At 44.1% G+C, this 15,039-nt stretch overlaps 1 pseudogene; it reads right to left on the minus strand.

Moving 5' to 3' along the window:
* The window catches only part of LOC127022546 (myosin-16-like), a 28,992-nt pseudogene that overhangs the window by 5,923 nt on the left and 8,030 nt on the right, over positions 1-15,039 (minus strand).

Raw genomic sequence — 15,039 nt, forward strand, 5'->3', positions numbered from 1 at the left:
CATTACTGTGCGTCTGTCCTATTGGAAGTATGAATACACTGACCTCACTCCCCAGAGCTAGAGTGCTCCACTTGAACAACTCAGTTCTGGACCAGCTAGAAACATCTCAGGCTTCAGAATATCTTCCTGGTCAGGAGCCAAATTTCTGTTCTCCGTACCTGTTTTTTGCTGTACTGCAGTGAATTGAGTTGAGCTCATACAACTGAAAACAGACTTGGCTTGTCATCATCACTGTTTTCTCTCAAACAGTGTTTCAAAAGAATTAGGACAGTAAACCCATTTGGTGATTGTTCTGAACACAGAATTCTTGCCAGACTTTTGATATACAGGTGCAGCACTAGAATTACTCTTTGGAGATAAGCAGAAATTTCCAAGACAGAGGTGTCAGACAGCTGAAATACTGGTATATTTTGAGCCAAACTTGTGTGGTCTATGCAAATAAACTGCTGTATGATCCACTGAACGGACAGTGGGCTGAGAATCAAGAGGTATGTGTTCTGCTCTTTGCTGCTGACTCATGGGAGATTCTGTATCTTATTTTCATATCCATACAAGGCTCATGTCCCCCACACCGCCTCCAAGATCCGCTGGTAACAAGCCCAGAGATTAATTTGGATGAGAAAGTTTTCCTTTGTGAGAGCTAACACAAAAGATTTGTCACTCTGAAGTGGACAGGGTGCAAAAGAGCAGGCACTGCATGTCCCATGACAACAACAACCTCTGTAGGCAGTTGGTGTTCGCCAGGACCTTTGACTCTTCATCCAGCTGCTTCTTGAAGTCGTCTGCTTGTGAGGGGAGAGAAATCTTCATGTGGACAATCTGGTTAAGCCTGCTCTGAGCTTCCTTGTGCTCCCGACTCAGCTGGCTGGTTTTGGCTGTGGGAAGACTGCATAAAGAAGCCGGAGAGGATCTAATTCAACCTGACCGGAGAGACAGAGAAGTGAAGGCTAGAAAGATTGGGCAGATTTGCTAGAGGAGACAGGGCCGGGCTGCCAGAGCTGGATGAAATGTAGGGGAAGAAGAGGATCAGAGGGAGGTAACATTGCACAAAGCTGTCAAGGAATTTACTTTGGAGCCTGATGGCATTAATTTCAGCTTGGCTCTTCTCCACCTCAGCCAGCTGGGCATTGGCTTCAGACAGGTTATCTTCCAGCTTGTGAACATGAGCATCTGAGTTCAGCTGTAAGAGAGAAGTCAGTCATATGATGCTGAGTAAGGCCTGAAGGGCCAAATATCCTCCCTCTCTTGCAAACTTAGTTTATTCCAGTTGGTTGTAATTACAATGGGATAACTGTAATAGCAAGGGGGAGTGCAGAGTGTCCTGATCTTTAGTGAGGGGGATGCCCACTCCATCAGCCAGGACGGGCAGCGCTCAGCACCACCTGCAAACAGCTGCTTTCTGGTATCAGTTCACTCCCACTGCGGAGGGCTGAATTCTGCCTTGCACTGATGGCTGCGCCCGTGGCTGCGTTGGTGGTTTGTTGAGGAATTTCCTGGTGGCCTCTCACCTTGGATTTCTGCAGAGACTTCATGCTTGCACTGAGGTCATCCATCTCTGCTTTCGTGACCTGTTTGTCCGTCTCCAGCTTTGCTTTCACTCTGGGGCTTCTCCACACGCTCTGCCATTTCAGCCATGGCAACTGTGTGCTTCCTGCGCAGGGTAGAGCCCGTGGCCTGGATCTGCAGGGCTGCCTCCTCCAGCTCAAGGAGCAGCTTCAGCAGCCCAGCTTCCCACTTGCAAATCTGTTAGATCTGAGAAGGGGCCAAGGACGTGTTGTCAGCTGGGATCTGGCAGCCCTGGAGTCTCAGTAAGGCCCTCGGGGATGCTGTATAAGACATCTGGAAGCCTTTTATTTAGCTTTAATAGTCTCTTTATTTGGGACAAATCCCATCTTTGGTATTAATCCATTAGAAGGCCAGTGGCTGATATCTTCCAGAAAGATTAACCATCTCTAGGCCTCCTTGCTAAAGCTCAAAGTAATTCTCGGGACTGCAGGCCGTCTATTTTTCTTGCAAAACAATAGAAAATACACCTAATAGTTCTGCCTCCTCTTTTTACTGTGTGCTTCTGAATTAGCAACCTTCTAATGAATCTCTAATCACCTTCCACTCCAACTCTATAGGAATAACAAAGCTCACAGTGAATTTTATGGAACGTAGATGCTTTACCCCTTCCAAGGTCTGCAGTGTGAGGGGAAGAGTGGGTAAGGTCTGCAGGATCTGGCCCACTTACGAGCTCAGAGAAGCTGCTGAAGAAGCTTCTCCTTTGGAGAGTCCAAGTGACATGTCTCATTCTCCAAGGAAAGAGACAAGATGCTCAGATGCTGGGAAGGTGTCTGACCTGAGCAGTTGTTGCAACACCAACTTCTTCCAGGCAATCTTCCTTGTTTCTCCACCTAGTGGGAAAGAGGGGAAGAAACTCTTTATTTCATGCCAAAGAGCGTGTGTATACTTAGAAGCATAGCCATTTTGGAAACAATGGTAGCAAGTGTGAGGCATAATCAGGGAGGGAACAGGAATTCCCAAATGCTGTGCTCTGCTTTAACCAACGTTGCTGCTTTTTGTGTCACTGGACAAGTTCCTTTACCTCTGTTTTCCCACCTGTGCAAGGTGTCTAACAACACTGACCAATCTCCTGATATGGTTGAGAATTAATTAGCTAGCATTTCTAAAGTGAATTGAAATGGAAATGTTACTTATTATTGATGCTATCCATTTGTATTAGTCATTAGAATGTGTTCAGAGCATTCTATTAAAATATAGCCTTTTGGGGACTAAATTATCTTCAGGCTTTTCCATTGTTAATGAATCTGATTATATATTTAACAACCACATCCTGGCAATTTATGTAAGATTTATTAGAGTAGATCTATCCATCACTACCGAACTGTAAAAAGTGGATGGAGTGATTTGATAGCTGAAGCACAGGACAGAGAAATGCCCATTTTCCCTGACCTGCTACTCTCTCGCTCTGTGCAGGACTGCCCCGTCAGTAACTGGCGGCTTCAGAGGTTTCTATGAAAGGAGTAGCAAGTGCAGTTTGTAATGGTGAGTTTGCATAGGCTAAAACTAGAGTTCAAGATTGTTGTCCATCTTATTACTCTTTCATAAGGAATTTTGTTTTTTAATTAGTAGTTTAATGTCATCAGGTCTTTTCAGAGGTATAATCACTCCCCTGAGGAGTTTATTCCTCAGATACTGTTACCTGTGTTCTTACAGCATGCTCAGCTTCCAGGTCTTCTTCCAACTCTTCAGTATACAACCCTGGAGCGCACACACAAGCACAGCAGTGTCTATGAGCAAGAGATGTGAGAGAAATTTGTGGAAATACAAACAAGAATCTTAATTTCTTCACTCCCTTCTCTATATGTTTATCGGCTCTACTGGATTTTCTTTCCCGGGAGAGATCTACAGCTGGGAATACTGAGCCAACAAAGCAGGAAAGACCTGGCCAGGTGTCTCAGTAGACAACTGATGTTATCTGCAGCATGGTTAGCTTCCTGTATCATGTTGGAATTTGGCCTTCAGGAATATAATCAAGCTGATTTGGTTACTTGAGGGACATAGAGGCTTGTTTGTAGAAATAGCTGCAATCTAGGTTTGCGGGTCATGTTTTTGTTGAAATGCTGAGTTTTCAGTTAAATATTTGGGCACTGGAATACGGTGGATGAAAGAAATATTTGAATTCAGAATGGTAACACTGTGCATCCTGTGAGCTGTGGCCTCGTTTCTGGTTTTATTTACCACCTTTCCTTCCATAGTGAGAGGGAGAGTGCCTTGCAGGAGCCTTTGGCGTTAATGTGGATGAAAAGGTCTGTCAGCTGTCTTTGCTGGCTGCCTGCAAGCAGAAGAGGTCCCTGCAGCAGATCACCTTTCTTCTGGCCATAGCAGCATGGCAGGAGGTCTGCAGTGAGCATACGGTTCCCCAGGCTTCAAAGAAAGTCGAGTTTAGAGTGAGTGGATAATATACAAGACAAGCTGGATCTCAGAGCTGGCTGAACTATTGATTCACTGCAAGCTGAAAAGGCAAATGTTTCCTAGCTGAGGGGTTTCACAAGCTCATAGAGAAGTAGTCAGAATCTGCTATAGAAAAAAAGTCAAAATCTACCTGGGGAAAAATAAATGCTAGATCTCAGCTGGTTGTTATTTAAGGGTTTAAAGAGTGATAGGCTCCAGACTCCATTTTAACAGGGTAGGTTTAAAAGGTCTGTATTAATCTTTTATGCCAACTCAGTCTTACAAAAAGACAAAGCTGCGCAAGCAGGCTACTGTGGGTAGGATGTTACAGCAAATGAGTTAAGCCAAATAAGTGTTTCTACTCTGTAGGAAACAGGTTAATCTTTGTTGAAAGTGGGTTGAGATCTACTGTCCTGTCTCCTTAGTGGGACTGGCAGGGCACTTAAGTCCCTTTTTCCTTTGTTGAAGCTCTTCCTTACCCCATCATTAACTAGTCTGCAAGTAAAGGCACAAGCACCCCAGGAAATTGTCGTCTGTTTGCAGCTGCAGCTCTGAAGGACTAACACCAGCACTTAATTTTTCTTCTGTCACTTAAACATCCCAGTGGCCTTGCTCTGAAGCACAAGTATCTTGTATTCCCTGTGGAGTGCTGTGTTAGAATTTGAATTAGCAAAGCTTCCCGGTATTTGTTAATGATTGTACACATTGCCTTAGCTACTTAGCTCTTTAACTAGGTAAATTAGTGGTTTGGATAATATAGAGTTGGATATTTGTATTCTGGGAAGTTAATTTCTAAGGGGAGGTTTGTCGGAGAAGTGCTGGCAGACCCATCACTAAAGTAGTCAATAGTGACACTAAAATAAAGTTCTAATTTGTGATAATATTTTGCATTTCTAAAACAGTTTTTATCTGAGGATCATAAGGCCTTACATAAACATGAATCATTTAAGCCTCCTAACTTCCCGGTGATTATACACATTTTATATGTGGGTGAGCGTGGAAGATGAATTACAAATATCAGACAATGAGTCAGAGAAAGACTTCGGAAACAAAATCCTGTATTTCTGATTCTGCTTGCCTGAACTACTGAACTGTACTTCTGCTTGTCGTTAGGTTAACACTGAAGAGATCAGGGTATGACTGGATTTTCCCAGTGACTTTATGACCAAGTGACTTTTTCAGGTGTAGCTAATGCTGTCAGAGCTATGATGTAGCACAACTGCACGCAGTAGGATCCTGTACCCTGGAAAATTCTGTTACAATTGACACTTCCTTAGAATATCTTCCGAGTTTGGCTCATTTCATCTCATCTCACTGAGGTTAGCAATTATCATTCTGAGGTCACTCTCTGCTTTATGATGAGCCTTTTCCACCTTGCCATGGATCTTTGTTTCTTGTTCCCAGTTGTCCTCCAGCTAGTTGAAAAAAGTGGAATCAGTGTGAAAAAGAACTTTGTAACAAACATATAGGTCGTGTTTGTCAGAAGGGCCCAAGATGTCAAAAACAGACCAAAGAGGGCCATCTAAAATATAGACCATAGCGACTGCACCTTACCTCATGCGTCTGGGTGGTAGGTTTGCTGTTTTTCTTGGTGAGGTGGTTCACCTTGTTCTCCTCGCCTTGCAGTTTTCTAGAAAGGGAGAGACTAAGACTAGTGCACAGAGTTGGGTGAGAAACTAACTATCCTGCCCTGGCAACAGACTGAAAACCCAAAGAATAGATTTATCTGAGGTGCTTCCTGAAAGCAGTATGCGCTTCGTGTGTGCATTTTCAATAGGCCCACAGGAACTCGGTCCAGCCTTGACTCTTACAGAAGAATCCTGCTTGCCCTCAGCAATTCACGTAGCTCTTTTGGGCAGTGGCACAAATTGGCAACACTTCACTGAGCTGCCATGAGTTAATACCTAGAAAAACACAGCTCCCTTCCTGTTTGTGCAGCACACTGTAGTCTCGCCATATGTAAGCAAGCAGACAATGTGGGGTTGTTTTTTTTTTTTCTTCCCTTTCCCCAGACTGGGAGAATGAGAATGGGAGAGAGTAAAGAAAAATGGAGCAGTTATTTCTGCCTGATGAACTTCCTCCAAAGCCCTCTTCTCCTTTTGGAATTTAGCGACTGAGTCATTCTGAGCGGAGAGATCTGAAGTCAGAGTTCGAACTCTGTGGTCTAATGCCTGCAGACAGGAAAGAGAACATCACACAGGTTTTGTGGATCACACAAGCCGTCAGCAGCATCAGGACAAAATGTCACTGGAAACTTGTATTTCTTTAGAAGGAATCTGAGATTCAGTTAATAAATTCTGAGACATATGAGGCATCTGTGAGTTTAACATCCTGTGGATGTTAACACTGACTTCAGAAGAAGCAGCAGACAGCCACATGGCTGCTACAGTACAGATTTAAAACTTCTCCAATTACATTAAATAAAAAACAGTTCAGGTGCAGGAGAGGGAGAAGTATTCCCCCAGGCTAGGTGGAAAGGAGTTACATGGCTGTGGAGGGGGACATTTTATAAGTAGAGGCCTACCAGCATTGCCATGTAAAACTGAGTATAATTAATAAAGAATGTAGAGGAGATGCAGATGTCTTTATGTAGCGGGATCCCTAGAAATTGCTGTGAAATGACTATTACTGTGGGGTAGAAGGGTGAAGTGTAGAATTAAATCCATCCCAGGTTATATGAGATGCTAGAAGACAATATAAGAAACTGTGGGGGAGATCAGCTGAGTGAATCTGAGCATCCCAAAGGGTGCTCTGACTGGAGGAGCTGTAACAGTTGTCGGGCTTCATTCCCCTGAAGAATAAGGCAGAAAGAACCTCTCTGTCATGCTTCATACCTGCTTTTCCTTCTCAGTTTTAGCCAAGGTAGCCTCCAGCCTTTCCAGGTCACATTTCAAATCACTGAGCTAATCCTCTAGCATCTGCTTGCTGGCACTCGTGTCAGCTCCTTCATATCCAGGATCTTGCTCAGTAGGTCCATCTTTGATTTCATCATTTGGGCCAGGCACTCCTCACCATCCAACAAGTTCTCTTGTTCCTAATGAAGGGGTGGGAATCCAGTGTTCATCCTATGAAAGGCTGCTACAACTCCTGCCTCTTACGGCAGCAAACTTCCATTTGCAAGAAATGCAAGATCTTGCCTCTTCCGCAGAGTTTATTAAGATTCCTTTAACATACCTGTTGTTATAGTTGATCTGAATCTCCATGACTCAGGCCATAGCTTCTTGAAGTTAAGCATCAAAAAATCTGTTTGTTTGTACACACAGAGATCCTTAAAGAAGAGTTTGCATTTTAAAAAGATGCCACCCTGGCTTGCCGTAGGTCATGCTGAGCATCAGTGGTTAACTGGGAAGAGAACTCGGGACTTGTGACAACAGCTCCTTTGCTTTAGCCGTGAGGCCTTTCAGTCTCCTCTGTTTTCTAAGGACTTAACTTTATTTAAGATACAGTCAGGCTGTCTGTGAATCTCATGCATCATCCCCATATGCTCTTTATTCATTCCATATTCTGAAAAGGCGCCTCTTATGAGTCATTTGAGAAAGCCGATGCCCTACCTAAATGAATACTAAGCCTTTAACCATTCCCTATTGATAACGCTCAGCCTGCAGTTGGATGGGGAGGTCATTCTTCTCCTGGCTGAGGGTGGCTGTCTGCTCCTCTGCTCTTTCGCGTGTTGTGTGAGCTCCCGAGTCTTTGATATGCTTTTTCTCACATCCAATTCCTTCAGTTACATTTCCTCCTCCTGTTGGGCCACATTCAGCAATGGCTTCACCTGGAAGTAAGGAGTTCAAGCAATGAGGTTCCCAAAACAAGCCTTTTCTATTATAATGGTCCCTGAAAGCCCTGAGGTGGTCGTTTTATTATCAGATCCCAGTATTTTTTGCATACCAGTCGGAGGCCTGGTGTTTCCTGAAATGCCTGTTTAGTGCAGAGGGTTTCATATCTATAGTGTGAGTAATACAACTCCTAGAAAAGGTTGTTATGGTGCACAGTAACAGATCTGCATGCCAGCATAGAAATCAGGACTGTATTCCAGATTCTGAGCTGATATAAATGCAGAATGATTCTTACAATGATCTAGATTCATACCAGTCCAAATGGGACCAGAACCCTTTGAAAGCTCGCTCTTTCTAATGCTATGGAAGTTCATTTGGTTTGCACTGGAGTTGGGAAGGTGTGTCCCTGGGTAAGAAGGCAGATTTTGTTTCACCTATATGTGGAAAATTGGCTTTAACATAGTTTTGTTTCACTTAAGCTTGAGTATCTTGATCAACGCTTTCTTTCCTCTCTTACCAGAAAACCAACTGAATTATTCATCCTGGGACTAAGTGAAGAGAGTCTGAGCTGGAACTGCCCCTTCAGGATGACAATGTGGTCCTGCTTAAGAGAAGTGAACCAAGCAGCTTTGTTTCAGGTTTTAAATGTTAATGAATAGTGAAATCTTGTATTCCCATGGTCATAACCTCACCACTTTTCTCTATGCTGTTTTGAGAAGTGGGAAGTCCAGGTCTTGAATTTCTAAGACACTCTCTTTCCACTCCCTGGAGGTAGCAGGCTTAGACTCAGATTTCAGGGCTTCCTCCATTTACTAACTTTTCTGGCATTGATTTGGAAAGAAATTATTCAGGCCCCTTGCCCTATTAATAATTAACAAGAAAGTCACTAGCTTTCTCAGTGTCTTTACTTAAGTGAACATGGCCATTATTTTTTCTCCCAGCCCTTATCTTCCCTGCCCAGACATCCCAAGGTTCTCAGTGCCTGTAATTGCCACTGTTTAATTCTGCAGAACAGGACAACCTCAGGGTATTTTTCTCACCTTAATGTACAATTTCCACCCTCCCCAGAAAAGCAGCTGCAGAAACTTCTGGACATTCCTCTGAATTGCCATCAGCCCTAGCCTGTAGCAAACAGAACATGTGGGGCTTAGAAACAACTCTGTTTCCCTGCAGCGTACGTAGGGGGACTCAACGTGTTCACACTTGATCGTACGCAGCAGAATGCTGGAGTCAGTATGTAGTCTCAGTCAAATGGGGTAGGCCTCGATGCCCCACAATTTTTTGGCATGCAAGAAGAGTCACAGCAGTTTGCTGACATAGGAAAAAAGACAACAGAATTGAATTTGTTTAAAAAATGCTACTGTGGATGTAGAAATTGAAGCTTTTATGCACTAGAAGAAACAAATGCTGCTGGAAATATACAAATAAAAATATACAAATAAACTGGAAGCTAATTGAAAGGGTGTTTTTTGCCTCCTGTCTTTCCTCTCCTCTGTCCTGCAGCCACAGATACCATAGGCAGCGACAGAAAAAGTCCACAGATCGAAACCAAAATCTTGTGACTCGTAAACATATGTATTGTGGTTGAGTTCCAGGAGACTCACAGCATCACCACGTGAGTTAGGGTTTCTTGGCAGGGATAATGCTCACTACCAAATTACAGAGATCCTCCAGCTGTTGGTCTTTGGAGTGGACGCACAGGAGGTGATGGAGCTACCCAGCTGTCTAGCTGCAATATTGTTCTACTGCATGGAGCCTTGTGGAAACAGCAGGAAAGCTTTATTGCTTTGCTGTGTACTGGGATGTAGAACTTCGAAGTCCCCGTTTCATTTCATGGTTCTTGCTAGTAAATGAGTTACATTAGTGGTTGGTTTCTAATGCCGCCTTGGATTCACAGAATAGTTTTCTAGGTTTTTTTCCCCAAGGATACCTTCTTTCCAGCATCTTTTTGTACTCAGTCCTCATCAGGAAGCCATGAGCACGACATTGCAGCATGGTCATGATCTTTGCCAGAGGTTAGTCTCTCATGTCTTCCAGTGTGGCCAGGATCCCAGCACAGAAAAATATGTTGGAAGACAGGAGACTGTTAGAACCTGGAGTTCTAGGTCACCTTGGGGACTGTGAAACTCTGGACGTGCTCTGTATTAGCACTCAGAAATGAGGATATTTTACTTCTTTGGTCTTTACATGTCGATTTATCCCGTTGTGATCTTGTCTGGTTCTCTGCTTACATTTACAAAAAGGATAAAGTTTGGGGAGGTTATGGGAATGGAAGACCAATATTCCATTCACCTTTAGCAGGGATTTGCCTGGAGTTCTTCAGCCTTTTCTATGCCCAAGGTGTCTAGCTATAAAAAATAACATTGGGACCATCATAAGATCTAGCCAAGTGGTGTATAGTAAAGCAGGGGTGGAAGTCTTTTCCTTGATGAAACCCAAGTATACCTTGTGCTCTCCTGTGACAGGAAATGCACTAAGTAGTTTCAGTGACAATGAAAAAATAATAGTAGTAATCTTGTGGCTGTTGGCTTTAAAAGTAAGATCAGGACAGTGTCTGGCCCACTTTAACCTCCATCCATAAGTTGAAATTTAAGGATAGCATAGGCTGGAGGAGTGATGACTATTGTGTAATTATTATAAAAGTTGGGAAATGCAGATTTTGGGTTCATGCAAAGAACAGAATGCTCCCTTTTGCTTGGCTGTTACAATAGCTACTTTCATTATGTTATGACAAAAACATATGTGCAAAATTAATTATATGTGCTGCTAATGTTAGACAGCTACCACAGTCTCCATTTTCCTTTCCAGTCTTAAATTGGATAAATGATCAGTTAGTGGATTTTTGCCTGACTAAGGAATAGTAAAGAGCAAGTGAGATTTATCGCATAGCTGAAGGTGCACTTCTTTTGCATTATATTAACTGTACTGTCTGATTAAAAGTCAGTTTGGGGAGCATGTGTAAGAGAGAACATTATATGCACGAGGAAGTGGGTTGCTGTAGAAACTCTAACTTTGCAGCTATATCTACACCAAAGGCATGCTGAGTCATAACTGCCATCAATTTATTTAGCTCAATTTGGTAGGAGTAAACAGTACGTAGTTATATCCAATTCTGTACTCCTTTTCCCCCAGGTCAGTAGAGCCAAGCAGCAACTCTGATGCCTTTTTATTGTCCACAGACCCTGGAGGGATTATGCTGGGATTCAGGCTTTGGTATCTAAAATGAGAAAGACCAGTATAATGATATAAGAGCTACAGTTAGCGGCAGTGCAGAAAGGCTAATCACTGCTTAAAATCTTCTCTGGTTTAGCTTCCTAGCCCCACGGGCATGGCACTGAAATACTGGTGGTAAGGAAGCTTGTGGACATTTCTATCCGCCTGCGCAAAGTGGAACTTCTCGGAGGAGGATGCAGAAGTGTTAGGAGGCATTCATACCCACTCCCTCTCTGATTTCTCATGGACAAGATCGCTGCACAGGATGCATACCTCCGTCATCTGAAAGTGGAAGATGTGCGTTCAGTAATAGTGTTGGAATTCAAACAACATGAGTAACTGCCTGTTCATAGCAGATTTGTTTGCTGTTCACTGCTTTCCATTACTTGCCCTTCCACTTTATTCTATATCACAGGTGAGAACTTAGGTTGCTCTTCCCCTCTGCAACTCACTGTTTCCGTGGTCAATCCTGCAAAAAAAGGGTTGCAGGAAGCAAAGCAGCCTAATAAATAATGGTGCCAATTTGTCTAGTTCCAGCTCGTGTATTTCCTAATTCTTTGTGCTCCTCTCACGAAATGAGAGGTTTATTAGACATCCTGTCTCTAGCCCTGCTGCTTGGAAGTGTCTCTCAGACTTAACATTCCCTTGAAGGGCTAGAAGGTAGTCTGTGAAGTGATGACCCAACTTCTTTCATTCCTGAATAAAGATCTGCTGTTCAGCCAGCCACAGCTTGTGCTGAAGGCACTGTGTGGCTTTGCCTGAGGATTGCTTTACCAGACTGTTTGAATTCATTTGGAACAATGCAGTGGATGAAATGCAAAGCGGTCAGCAGCTAGTTCAGCTGCTCCTCGAACGAGACAAAGAGGAGTGGAGTGAAAAAACTAACAGGAGTTACCAAGGCTGGAGAGAGAAAACCTTCTGGTTTATAAAGTCATTTGCATTTCACAGCTGGAAACAAACAAACAAACAAACAAACAAAAAAACCCCACACAACAAGGTAGGAAGTGAGCCTGGTCTACGTGGCCCCGGGGTACAAGCTTCCGTGCATGGAAGCAACCTTGGGCACGGTGTGAACCTGAAACAATTTCAGGTTAATGTTGTTCATGATTCTGGCTTATCGTGTTATATGACTGTTCCTTCAGGGATTACCGTCATACAAAGAGTTAACAATGAGAAGACCTGCTCTCCCCTAGCAAGCCTAGAGGAATAACTCCATGAACTGATAACAGCAATTGGCTTTTATTTGCTGGGTGGACCAGTCCCTAGAGAGAGAAGCATGCTACAGAGGACGGGCAGCGCACAGTAACCTCATTTAGGCTTATGTGAAACCTCCTGCCTGGCTGTCAGGGATCAAGAGTGGGTGAAATGGCAGCACGGTGCGTAATAAAAGCAAATAAGGATGTCTGAAAGGACTGGACTGAACTCGTCCATGACCGTATCAGCTGGCATTCAGCTTTGGATTCCATAGAAATAATAACACAGGACTTTCCCCATAATGTATTTCCCCTCTTCATTTGTGACTTTCAAGCCAAAATACTAACGGGCTTCTTCAGACCTTTCTTGTCCTGTGTCTAGCACTCAGGACAGCTAATGTAACTACTGTGACGCCAGCCTCGGAAAGGTATATCGCATCCTCCCGGTGCTGGCCGGCATCTCAGGAGGCTGGGGTGTAATTCTCTGCTCTGCCGTATCCTTCCCGTGTGACCCTGCAAGTCTCTTAGAGGGGTTTCAGTTGCCTAAACGTAGTGACATTTTAGATGCATTCATGTATCACCAGCCACTGCTGCAGAGGAGCCCTGGTCTCTTTGCAGCCCTGTGTTGTATCTTTTTGCCCCTTGTGCATGTCCCCGATACCCAAGGGCATTTTAAATTACACCGATGACGCGAGATGCCAAAGGTTCTGTTAGCTGAATGCCACCCTTCTCTCTTTTAGTTCTGCATTGGTAAAAGCAGGGTAATGGCATTAGCCAGCCTTGGGCAGGGTTGAAGATAAACTAGGGAGACTAGGCGGCTGCTGGAATACAAAGGCATTGACGGCAGTTTAAATACAAAGGCATGGATGATTGCTTACCCTGTAGAAACTGGAGGCAGTCACAAGAGAGGACCCTCTTTCCTGCCTCTTGCTGCCACCAGCTAAAATCAGTATTATTGCACAGAATATGTGAGAGATGCTCTTGAAAACGAGTCACGCTGAAGTAGTATAGTGTAGTATACTCCAACATAAATCTGTCTTAACTGACGTAAGTCAGCAGTTCAGTGCTGTCTGGATAAACTGCTAATCAAATAAAAACATGCATCATTTTACCTGCATTCTGCTCTGGTTTAGAGGTTGTTCTTTCATTGTTTACTACTCTAAAGAAATCCTCAAACCAGAAGTGAAGACAGTCCTTGGAAAAGAAGAGAAGCTGCATTCACAATATGTCGGCGTACACAATTTTTTGCACTCTGAGTCAGTCTCCTCTCTCTTACGTTGGTGCTGCTTTACGAGTTCAGCGTAGGCTGAGATGCACTTGCACATGCAGGAAGTAGAAATAAGATCCGACCCTGTCTATCTGATAGCTCGAAATCTGAAAAGCAGTTTCCTAAACTGTTTCCCATTCACCTTTCAGCTGCAGAGTCCTGGGCCGGGCTGATGACAGTCCTAGTCGGCAGCAAGTTTTTCTGTTTGATAGAAACCTGACATTTGTCTGGGCAGCAGAAGGCCACTGACTGCCAGGAGGGGATTATGTAGCCTGTCGTTAAGCCGGGACCGCACTCACGCTTCCATCTGTGCAAGCATGTTCCTGCAGCAGTGCTTGGTAGTGCCTTCACCGAGAAAAGTGAACACAGTGTGCACCATCTGCCTCTCTTAGTGCTGGAGGGGCAGAATTTTCAAGGACAGAGCTAGATGATTGTCTTTCAGCACGCAGGAGAAGTATGCAGAGGCAGACACAGGCTGTTACCTGGATGAAGGGAGTGTTACAATGACAGGCTTAATCCTTTCCACAAAAGAATGATGGGGAAGCACTGGGCGCCAGAACCGATGACATTTGCTTGCTGACACATTGAGCTGACAGTATTGATTGTACCGCAGAATGTTCGCTCTACCTGCAGCCTCCTCCTCTTTAAAGAGGACCCAGAGCAGGGCCATGCTGGATTTCTGGAGCAAGCCCACCACTGCTTCATTCAGGGGATCTTCGTTCTTCTGGAGCCACCCTGTGATACTGTGTCACACCTGGAAAGGAGCAGGGGAGAAAAGGCATGACCAGTTCAGATTCGGTGAGAGAACAGCCCAGTAGCAGTGCATGAGAAAGCACATTTCTGATTGTTAACCTGCGCAGAGAGAGGGAGGAATCCTCTGTGGGTCTAGGGAAAGGCAGCGAGTTAATGCTGGCGTGGGAATAGCACTAATGCACTCCCTAGAGTCTCGGACTCATGGGGGGCCCTTACCACGGAAAGCCCATTTGCCCTGAATAAATGATTCTGCAGGACTGCCGAAGGAAAGGATGTTGCGGAGAGATTACATTTCTACCTTTTAGGCTCATACTTTGATACGCTGACAGAGGGGACAATGTGGCTTATAGACTGGTATAATCAAGCACAATCAGAACATATTTTGGCACGGTCAAATGTCACTTTCAAAAACCTGCTTGGTAGCAAAGAAAGGAAATAGTTGCTGAGTGTAAAAAAGATAGAGCAAAGGGCCTGTGATTCATGCTCTGATCATGTTCTGTCAGTATGTCTGTGCAGTGGAGTATATGAATAACTGGTGGAGTTTGATAATATGCTTAAATACTGTTCCCGCTGCTAAGCATTAGCATGGCTGCTTGACAACACAGCGGAGAGGCAAGTCACATACACCGGGAAAGGCTAGACACGCTGCAGCGAACTGCAGGACTCTGGCTCTTCCAGCAACACGTAAGCAACAGAAGCAAAAATGAATTTAATCTTTTGGCTGATGTGCCTTTTGGGTAGCTTTCCTACAGCTTTTCGTTACTAGAAACAAGGCTTGGCTTGAGTTTTTGGGGTTTTCTTCCTTTTCAGAATACCTATAAGGATTATATTTTTAATCAAGGCCAGTGGCAACATGTTGAAGAGTCACGAAAACAGCCTTGCT

This window comes from Gymnogyps californianus, chromosome 15, assembly GCF_018139145.2.
Source record: "Gymnogyps californianus isolate 813 chromosome 15, ASM1813914v2, whole genome shotgun sequence".
In the NCBI taxonomy this organism is placed as follows: Eukaryota; Metazoa; Chordata; class Aves; order Accipitriformes; family Cathartidae; genus Gymnogyps; species Gymnogyps californianus.